At 30.8% G+C, this 11,332-nt stretch overlaps 1 long non-coding RNA gene across 1 annotated transcript; it reads right to left on the bottom strand.

Annotated features, from left to right (window-relative positions):
- Positions 1-3,693: 3,693 nt before the first annotated feature.
- LOC134684062 (uncharacterized) lies at positions 3,694-10,981 on the bottom strand. The gene is made up of 3 exons (XR_010101156.1): positions 10,870-10,981; positions 4,527-4,635; positions 3,694-4,035 (listed from the first exon to the last, which is right to left on the bottom strand). It is a non-coding gene; the product is annotated as an uncharacterized LOC134684062 (long non-coding RNA).
- Positions 10,982-11,332: the final 351 nt, after the last annotated feature.

Genomic DNA, 11,332 nt, shown 5'->3' with positions numbered 1-11,332 from the left:
TAGATTATATTAATATTTTCATGCAGAATCTCTGATTTTTCTGTTCTTTTCTATGGTGATATTTCAATATGATTGATTTCAAAATTTCTTGATAAAAAAAATTAGTTTAAGTGTGACACGGGAACATTTATTTGACAGATATCCAGGATATACTGTTACCAGAAAATAGTTTACAATAAAATTATAATATAATGTTTCTCTTCTTATGTTAAAGGTGTTTTTCTGTATGTTTTATCTTTCTTTAGAAATATATTTACACATCCCTTTTAGAACAAAAAATGTTTTCATCCCATGAGAAAAAAAACCAATGCCCTACAATTAATATAGATAAATATTCTATACCTTTAAAATTTCATCCTTTTACAGAACAGGTGAAATCTGACTTGGGCTATAGTGTTACATAACAATATATTGTCAGGTAGACGTGCAAACCAAAGGCAACCAGGTGACATTAAACATCTTGTGTATACATGTATTACCAGAGTTTAAATTTTGCGATATACAAAAGTTTACATAAATGTACAAATAAACTTTCTCTTAATTTCCCGTTTCAAATCAGAAGAAGTATCTATCATAATAACTTATAAGAAAATATGAATATTATGAAAATGTCTTTAAAAAAATAGTTTTTGCTTAAAAGATATTCAGAGGCAATGTCAGAGAGCACCAGGCAGGACTGTTCAACTTAAAAAAAAATTTGGTCTTACTTATATTTTACCCTTTCAGTATAACATACAGACTGGGAATATTTAAAATTTTTTTTCAATTTTTTGTGAATTTGACATTTTTTTTAATGAAATTCAATATAAGGGCTCAAACCGCTATTTTCCATTGAAATGTATGGGGAAAAGGCCAGTTTCTTACTGTTTTCAATTATCCGTCATCGGAAAAAAACAATACTTATGACAAAACTACCTATATGGAAGTCTAGTACTATGTTGGTGTAAAAAATAATGAAAATAAAATTTTTGGTATCTTTTTGATTTTTTTCAAAAAATAAGGTAAAAAAATGCTAAAATAAGGAAAATTGAGAAAATTGAGAAATGCCAGTTTCTAACCGTTTTCAATGATCCATCATTGGAGAAAAACAGCCCTTATGACTAAACTACCTATATGGAAGTTTAGAACTATGTTGGTGTAAAAAATAATGGAAATAAAATTTTTGGTATCTTTTTGATTTTTTTTCAAAAAATAAGGTAAAAAAATGCTAAAATAAGGAAAATTGACAAGTGCCAGTTTCTAACCGTTTTAACCGTTTTCAATGATCAATCATTGGAGAAAAACAGCCTTTATGAATTAACTACCTATATGGAAGTCTTGTGCTATGTTGGTGTAAAAAATAATGAGAATAAAATTTTTGGTATCTTTTTGAATTTTTTGAAGAAAAATAAGGTAAAAATATGCTAAAATAGGGAACATTGAGAAAAGCCGTTTTCTGACAGTTTTCAATTATCCATCACGAAAACAACACTTATGAATAAACTACCTATATGCAAGTCTAGTACTATTTTGGTGTGAAAAATGATGAAAATGAAATTTTTGGTATCTTTTTGATTTAAAAAAAAAAAAAAGGTAAAAAAATGCTAAAATAAGAAAAATTGAGAATATTTAAGAAAAGCCAGTTTTTAACCGTTTTCAATTATCCATCACCAGAGAAAAACAACATTTATGACTTACTACTGATATGGAAGTTTACTACTATGTTGGTTTAAAACAAGAATGTGTCCACAGTACACGGATGCCCCACTCGCACTATCATTTTCTATGTTTAGTGGACTGTGAAATTGGAATAAATTCTCTAATTCGGCATTAAAATTATAAGGATGTTATCAAAGGGAACATGAACACTAAGTTTCAAGTTGATTAAACTTCTACTTTATCAAAAACTACCTTGCCCAAAAACTTTAACCTGAAATTTGCACTATCATTTTCTATGTTCAGTGAACCGTAAAATTGGGGTCAAAACTCTAATTTGGCATTTAAATTAGAAAAACATATCATAGGGCACATGTTACTAAGTTTCAAGTTGATTGGACTTCATCTTCATCAAAAACTACCTTGACCAAAAACTTTAACCTGAAGCGGGACAGACGGACGGAAGGACAGACGAACGGAGGCACTATCGTAGGTGGGGCATAAAAATAATGAAAGTACAATTTTTGGTATCTTTTTTACTCTTTTTAAAACAATTCAGTAAAAAAATGCAAAAAATAAGGAAAATTGTAATATTGAGAAAATTATGCTTTGGCAAACCAAAATGGTATTACATGGATTAAGTTGCAAAATACCATACACTTTTGCATCTTTATTGTATTTATCATGTTTTAGTGAGTTTTTGATGAAAAAAAAATAAAGAAAAAAAGGTATAGTCTTGTCGCCACTTTGTTCCTTTGGTTGCCATAGCAAGCATAAAATGTACACTATTCCTTTCCTGTAGGCCTTTTTTGTACAAATTTTCACCATGAAAGGACTTAGTTGGAAGATGCAAGAAAATTCTCACTGAATTAGCATCTAGATAATAAGTCAATGCTACAATAATACCTATAATACAATTTTTTGCTGTACTTTGACCTTTGACCTCAAAGTAAAAAGATGACTTTTGTTTACAATTTTGTGTCGGGAGCATTATCTATTTGCCCTTTGACAAAATCTTTTGATATTTGGCACATGTGTGCAGCACCTCAAGACAATCTGTTGTGTTCCACGGACCATCATCCCCAAATTTATCCAAACCTTCCTTTAGGGGAATTGAACCTTATAACAAAATTTCATAGATATCCATTAATTTAAACTAAAGTTATTGTTCGGAAACCAATGTGTCTTAAGACAACAACAATGACTACATCATACCATTATACATTCCCAAAAATTGTTTGCGGTCGAATATTAAATGATTAGATCCTCATTTCTCAACCTTATATATTCTGAACTCCCAACTGGCATGACCATCATGACCATGGATCTTGTCCATTTATAATTTTTTTTTTTGGGGGGGGGGATTTCAAATCAAAGACAGACACCACATGAATACATTAGTACATGCACGTATATAATTGACATATTTATTGAAGGCTGTACCTATTACTATAAACTTTTACAATGTATGGTCTCTTAATGGAGAGTTGTCTGATTACAATAATGCAGAGGCGACTTTAGGGGGGGGGGGCACGGGGGCTCATATAGGGAATCACTGAAGCGTGACTGGAGCGGGCCCCCCTTAGGTCAGTCAGTGGGCCCCCTCTTATGAAAATTTCTGGATCCGCCACTGTTATACTACATCTTCTGATTTTTATTGTGTTCCATAGCAGTTTCTTCAAAACCTTTGGAAATAGAAGCACCCTTTATCTTCATCACTTGGTTTGTATAAAAGTCAGAATATGACAACAGAGAATTATTCCTATACATCACAATGATTATGGCCTAAAGAGAACTGTGATAGGTACATGTAGCCTTGAAATTGGCTGTTTATTAATTCAATCCGTAAATTTTGATCAAGATTCAAATGCATGTACTGCACAAAACAAAAAATAACAAGGGCATACTACATTGATACTTATATTAAAGTTTATTTTTGACTTTTCATTTCCTTTTAACAGATTTGTTTTAATATAAATTTCTGTTACTCTGTAATAATTTGAAACTTATTTTATCAACACATATATACATCTTTTTAGAAATTCATATAAACCCTTGCATAACATAAATGACATGTATAAATATTTGCCTATATAAACACATGAAACATGATAAATATCTAAATAGTTTAAGAAAAATTTGAAATATTCTTTCAGACACCCAGTAATATTTTAAAAGATAAAGACCCATAAACAACTAAGTTGATATTCTTAAAATTGTCCTCTATCAAAATTGTCATTTTCAACATTGAGGTCTCTCAATTACTAAAGTAACTTTCAAAATATTACCAAAAGTCAAACATATATACATAAAAAACTTAATAGGTATTGAAATGTTCTGTTGTATGAGTCTCCCAAACTGGTTTCAGTTTTATGTGAGATTTTCTTTAAGCTCAGTCACCTGAAAACAAATGAAGGAATAGTCAAGCTATACATTTATACATCAGTTTTTTGCTTGAAAATGTTTTAAATTAATTATATTAAATAAGATGAATTTTAATATTATATACATATATTCAAGTACACATATTTGAAGTTTAGAATAATTTTTTAGAAGATTTCACATTCAGGACTTCAAATACATTTGTAGTGAGAGATTAAAACCCTTCTTGCATATCTGGAAAATACACACTTGGTCTCATTAATTTTTATGTGTGTGTCATCTGTGTTTTAATTTGTTCTTAAATTAAGCTGACACTGGTCATATTAAAATGTTTAACAATTCATTTGTTATGCATTCTTATTCTGATTTACATTATGTCATGTATGTACTGATGTAATGTCTAGTATATTTACAGGATTTAAGATTTCACATACTTTATCTCATATGGTACTTGATCAAAATAAAGATAAACATGTAAAAAATGTACTTTAAGAGATACTGGTACTCACTTATGAATTTTCATATTAATGTAGTAGGTTAACTTCAAAATCAAGTTGATCCATTTCTCTAATTATAGGCTCCTCTATATGTAAGTCTGTCATCTGATGTATCTTTTATCTGTTTAAAGAAATAACAGATTATAAGGTGATCAATTATTCTTTGAATTGAATTTGGAAAATTTGTATTTAAAATCAAATTAGTTATTTTCTTATCTTAAGAACCAGTGGAAAATATATAATGAGCTGTTAGCATCTTACCAGGGGCGTAGCTACCCGGAGGCACGACAGCACGTGCATCCACGTCGTTTTCACAACAAAAAAAAGAAATGAAGAGAGAGAGAGAGAGAAATGAGTTGTCAATCGGAATCGGACAGCGACGCGTGATGCATGTATTATCTTAGACTATTATGATTATAATATTTGTTTAACGTCGGAGACTGTTGGTGTCCCGGATATTAGTTTACAAGTGTTGATGAAGCTGTTCGAGTCATGCATAAAAAGATCGTGGCTCCATATACACTTACACGCAGTTGCGTGTACATTAATTCGGCATGCAAAAAAGAAATGGCAAATCAAAATTTATAAATTGAGTGTTAAAGGAAACAACTATGTTGTCACCTTTTTAATTAATGAAATATCATTAAATAACGACATTTGGTTTCAAAATAAATAAAAATGACAAGATCAGGAGGTAACTTGTATCTTTTACAAGATTTGAATTTATATTCAGTCTAAGACATGTAGTTTTGGAGAATATATTTCACAGTGTACAGTTCATCAGTTTGGAATGAGATGTACCAATCGGCATTAGAATTATTAGATCCCTTCGATATCGTTGAAAATATGCCGAGGCGAAGTGGTCGACAGACTACCAGAGCCAATCACCCTACAACCACGCAAAAACAGTATTGGAAATTCTAATTATTTTTTGCGTTTTTAGACCATATGGCAGATTCCATGTAAGAAATGGAAATGTCTGTCAAAATGAATAAATAGATAAAAATAATAATTTCTGTTATTTGAAACATAATCTGTGAATGTTTTGATGAATAATGATGTAAGATGAAATTATAAAAATAATTTTTGGATATGATTGTTTCTGTTTAAAGTAGAAATGATTAATACAAGTTGAAAAAATGCAAAAAAATTGACAGAATTAACTCCCATTTTTTAACACAATGTGTATGTGTCACAATGCTTTATGTTGACACTTGTATACTGGTATTTAATAGTGTAGTCAGGTTATTCAAACATTCCTGTTCCCAAATCTGTTACTTTTTTTAGTCAAAAACCTCTGTGATATATATTGATTTCACTTTCAAATATCTTGCTTTATACTGCAATCAGCTATTTTACTATACAGATAAAGCTATACGTATAAACGTTAGCTTTATACGTCAATGACCCCAACTAACCTATAAGCCCCGCCTCCTTATTGTATTTCATCAACAACGTCACGTCACGACCATGACAACGTAAAGTAACAATGGTCAAACTTTTATGAATTTATACTTTTATGTCTTCAAATTGGTTTTTTATATACCATGATTATCAAATGTTATTAGTTAAGTTCATTTTCCCTTTCTAATTCCTCAATATGTCAATGTCTTATCGCCTGGACTACGCTCATAGGGAAATACCCCAAAATGGTACCCAAAGAGGGAAATTCCAAACACTTTTTTTAACAATTTTTGTTATATAATTTTTTTATTTTAAAATATTTTTTTCGATTTCAGTATAAAAACAATATACGTATAGTGTCTTGAAATATGAAATTTATTTGTATTCGGCACGAAACGGGAAAATGCTCGGTAGAACCTCGCATTTTCCCGTTTCTAAGCCTCATACAAATAAATTTCATATTTCAAGACACTATACGTATATTGTCTAATTATAGCTCAGTGTCTGTCAATAAATCTTATGTGAGGAGCATCGCTGTAAAATCTTTCAAAATCATCGTTGGTTCCAATTTATGACAGTTAAAACTGTAAATCATGCTGTGCATAAGAAAAAACACATATTGATTCTTTCATTTAACTTTATTCAAGCAATAGTTTAAACTTATATGTTTCCTACATAAGATCTGTCAAACTTGTTTTCTTATGTCTGAAAAATTTGAATGTGCTAACAGTTAAAATTGTTTGACCTGAGGTGAAATCTTGTTAGATGTTAGGCTGCAGTATTTTCCAGGAGTTTTAAAAATGACTTTCAACTAGGATTTGATTTCCAATGTCAGTCAAAAAAAAAAAGTATATATTGTCTGTCAAAATATCTTATGTATGAAAAATCTTATGTTAGAATCAAGTCTGTCAAAATCTTATGTCAGAAACTCAATTTGTCTGTCAAATCTTATGTATGAAAAAATAAAGTCTGTCAAATCTTATGTATGAAAAAATAAAGTCTGTCAAATCTTATGTATGAAAAAATAAAGTCTGTCAAATCTTATGTATGAAAAAATAAAGTCTGTCAAATCTTATGTCAGAAATAATAAAGTCTGTCAAATCTTATGTCAGAAACAATAAAGTCTGTCAAATCATGGAAGTAATAAATATTACTTCCATGGTCAAATCTTATGTATGAAAAAATAAAGTCTGTCAAATCTTGTGTCCGAAAATAACATTTAAGGCCTCGTTTATTTAAAAAGGATGATGCTCATAATTTTCTTTGGTGTCAAATTGTCTTTATCTTTATTAGTAAAGCATGTATTCAAAAACAGAAGTTCATTGCTTATGATTTTTGCCTAACATGTTTATGGGAGTTGTTTCACTTTCTTATATGGAATCTGCCATATGACAAGGGAACTGGAAAGTGGAGTCGCTTCAAGTATTATCTATTTGCGCTGTATCTGCTTCATCACAATGTAGGTAATATCACAAATCTCAGTATTGTCTGAGACATACGAAACTGACCTGTCATGTAATTTTGACGAATTCAATTGGGAAGGTCGCTCGATGCGGGACATGTACGCTGGTTTATAACATCTCGCGAGTGCTACCATACCATGATGGAGATATTTCAGTCACGGTATATACTACATATGTAATTGAAAACAAATGTACAATCAACAATGAACAACGACAGTTACATAGCATTACTGCATATTCATCAGGATTTCAGTGTGAATATTGAAAAAGTAATAGAGAAGTTTCTTTCTTCCAAGACCCAAAGAGCAGATTTTGGACAATTTTGAGTAAATTCTTATCAAAAATATGAGTTGTTTATTTGTTACTCTATTCAGAAGATTTATTAATAGTTTTACATTCATAAATTTTTATCTACATAATTATACATGTAGCTCCTCTTTTAGCCATCCTATGACCAAAAACCGAAAAAAAACATTTTTCTGCAAAATAGGGTCCCAAAAAATTTTCTTTCTATTTTTAAATGGACAGGTTAATGTATAAAATGATCTTAATGAATACTGTAAAGCTGAAAGATAAATTGTGATTAACTAATTACTAAACAACTTTACTTTATATATTTGAGTCAAATTAACCTTCTATGTTATGCGCTTCAGGATCACACATGTACATGTACAAATGTATTTAAATTCTAATGACAAGATCTCAAAATGTGCTAATTTTAAATTAACCTATAGCTGTACAATGTAACCTATGGGAGTGCAACCCGAGTATAAATCCCAATAACCGAAAATTATACCATAGCTATCCATGGTATAATTTTCACAATTATACCATGGTTTTGTTGTATAATTAAGAAATTCAAAAGAAAAAAAATGTCAAGACCTGGCCGCGGCGGCCTGAATTTTTTGATAGAAACAACAATGTTAGTGTGGGGCCACTAAGCTAAACTGCCCGCTTTGCACCAGCTGAAATAAACGATTGCTTAGGGTGGGAATCGAACCCACATACACCAACTCTGTTGTCCTATATTTTAAATGAACCAAGATTCGCTCAAACAAAAAAAGGTTCAAAAATATGTTGATTTTCGTTTATTAAATGGTAAACTTTCTATAGGCTCCACTGTACAGCTACATTTACATGAATCACATCTAACCGTTTGTTTGGTAAGGCGGGTTAGTTTTTAGGGGATTAGGAGGGGGACAGGAAGCACGCCCCTTTCAAAGAACTTTAAATATGGTTCAACAAATAATCTATTTAATAATATTAAATTCAAATGTTGGCTTGCTTTACCCCACCCCCACTTTAATAGTGTTTGATCCACACCCAGTTTATTAAACACTGCTGACATCTAGACTTTTAATGACTCTATGCTTGACCATTAAAATTAGATAGCGTTGTTTACTCTAAACAGGAATATATATATATTTTTTAGATATACTGATCCCAGCTCTAAATGAGCGATTTCTTTTTTTTTTTTTTAATTATATCGTCGCATGTCAATGAATTAAATCGAGTACATTTTGAAATCCCATTTAAATGATGTGCGCCATGGTCAAGGGTGGATAGGACCTTTATCGGGACTCCGGGATCGGGGTTTTTTTAAGCTCGGGATTTTGGGATTGACCCTTTTGGGATCCTGGAATTCTTTTTTCTTTTTTTTTCGAATTGCGGGACCTCGGGATTTCGTGTTTTTAAGCCCTGCATTTCGGGATTTCGTGTTTTAAAGCCCGGGATTGTGGGATCAGGACCCCTCCATCCTCCCTCAGGGACTTTTGGTTAAAAGTTTAAAAGTGGGCTTATTCATACAAACTCTCAGACAGATTCTTGTGAAATTAATTTCCTCAAAATCATTAATATAAAAAAATTAAAACATTTCGAACATTTTCATGATTTTGAAAACAAATGATTAAAATAAAAAAACCTACCTTTCGCAGTTCAATTGTACGTAAGTTTGGGATTGCAGCAATCTTCGAAAATATCAGAAATCTGTACTAGAAAGTTCTTGTGTCCTTATCCTGAACATCTTTAACAGTTTTTCGTCATCACTGTAAAGATGCATCCATCGCTGTCAAAAAATCTTTTCAAACTGAATACCCGCTGTTTCTGAAGCCCGTGCTAGTTTTAAAAAGTAGGCGGAGCCTTAAGTGTAAGGTCCGAAAAGGGTTATTTTACAGATTCTTATTAAAATAATTTCGATGTAAACAAACAAAAATATATGAACTACACAATTTTTAACAGCGAAAGATACAATAGGTTAAAACAGATATTTCATATTTTTTGGAAAGTTTTGTGGTGTTTCGTAAATTATACCATATTTTTTGTTGAAACCCCTCGGCAACCTCACTCGACTTCCTCTCGTGAGGTTAATGCCGGGGATTTTAACAAAAGCTATGGTATAATTTACGAAACACCACAAAACTGTCCAAAAGATATGAAATATCTATAACATATTTTTTTTCAGTTTTGAACTAAATGTTAAAAGTTTGAAATCCTTGCAATTGTATCATGTATATATCATATGTCTAATTTAGTTTCTAAGGACACGAAGGACAATAAACAACAATTTTATGAAACAAAGGTATTGCTGTCCCAAAAGATCCCATCTAAATAGTGGATTAAAAATCTAAGTATCTTAAGATTTGAAACACAAGTTTAATTTTTATAAATAAATATATATGTAATCATGATAACCACTTTTCAATATATGTGTGTCTTTCATATGTCATAATATATACATTGTACAATTGTAGGTACACTGTATATGTAGCAATCAAAATTACAGAAAATTTAAATTTGACGTTCCTGATTTTTAACAAATAAAGCTTACTGTTTACATGTACATATATATCTGACATAAACATACATATGACTATCCTGATAACTGTAGGATTGTCTTAACTTTTATAAATTGTGACTTGGATGGAGAGTTGTATCATGATCTATCATTGACACCCATACCACATCTTTTTATACATTTATCTATTCTACATGTACATGTACATTATGTACATGCAAATGTATTCAGTTGAAGTCGCATTTTGCCTACATGTACATTCATTTTGGCACATGAACATACCTTACATGCCTTACTGACATGTACATATTAATGATAAGCATAATAAATAAGGTGACAGACATTTATGGTCTTTTGTGTATATGGAGGATAGTTGTACATGTGATTTTCTCATTGGCAATCATCATGATCATAACCAAATCTTCCTTTTTTTTATAACTTTTGAGTCTGATACATGTTGTTTTTTTTTTTTTTTTTTTTAAATTATTATCCTATTCAACATGTTCAAATAATGTTTGAACATGATGAATAAAATTGTATAAAATTGCTTTTAGCACAGATCATACATTTGCAGAGAATAATTTCACATTGTAACTAAAAATATGAGGGAAAGGGGGGATGTATTAAAATTATTGAACGGGCCACATGATTTATCCGAGAAGTAATTTTAAACTTTCATTATTTAAACTATTACCTGTTCCAACTGGTATAACTGTGGCAAACAATTATTTTAAACACTATCACTATCATCTGCTTCAAAGTGATCCGCCTTTCCAGTTTTCAAGATGCACAAAATTATGGCATTTACCAAAAAATTGTAGATCTTTACAGTTTGCTTTTGGTGTCCATGATATACCATGTACTGTTTTAAGGTGGGAGAAAACTGTATAATTTCCAGCATTTGTCCAGCTGAATCATCAAAAACTACTCACGGATGGCTTTAAATTCTTCATATTCCACATTTCCAGCAAATAAAACAATAATTTCAGTCTTATAAATAATCCTCATTCCCGTACAGATATTGTAACTGCCCCTGTCTGGAAGTGATCACCCGTACATGTATGCAAAAATCTCCTGGTGAGGGAAATAAGTTTCCCAACACCACAAAGTTGTGTACTTTTCTTAAATCTTATCCAAATGTTCAATTATGTATAAAA

This window comes from Mytilus trossulus, chromosome 9 (assembly GCF_036588685.1).
Source record: "Mytilus trossulus isolate FHL-02 chromosome 9, PNRI_Mtr1.1.1.hap1, whole genome shotgun sequence".
In the NCBI taxonomy this organism is placed as follows: Eukaryota; Metazoa; Mollusca; class Bivalvia; order Mytilida; family Mytilidae; genus Mytilus; species Mytilus trossulus.
Note: the sequence above shows the minus strand (reverse complement) of the source record. Positions and strands in the feature narration are given on the sequence as shown.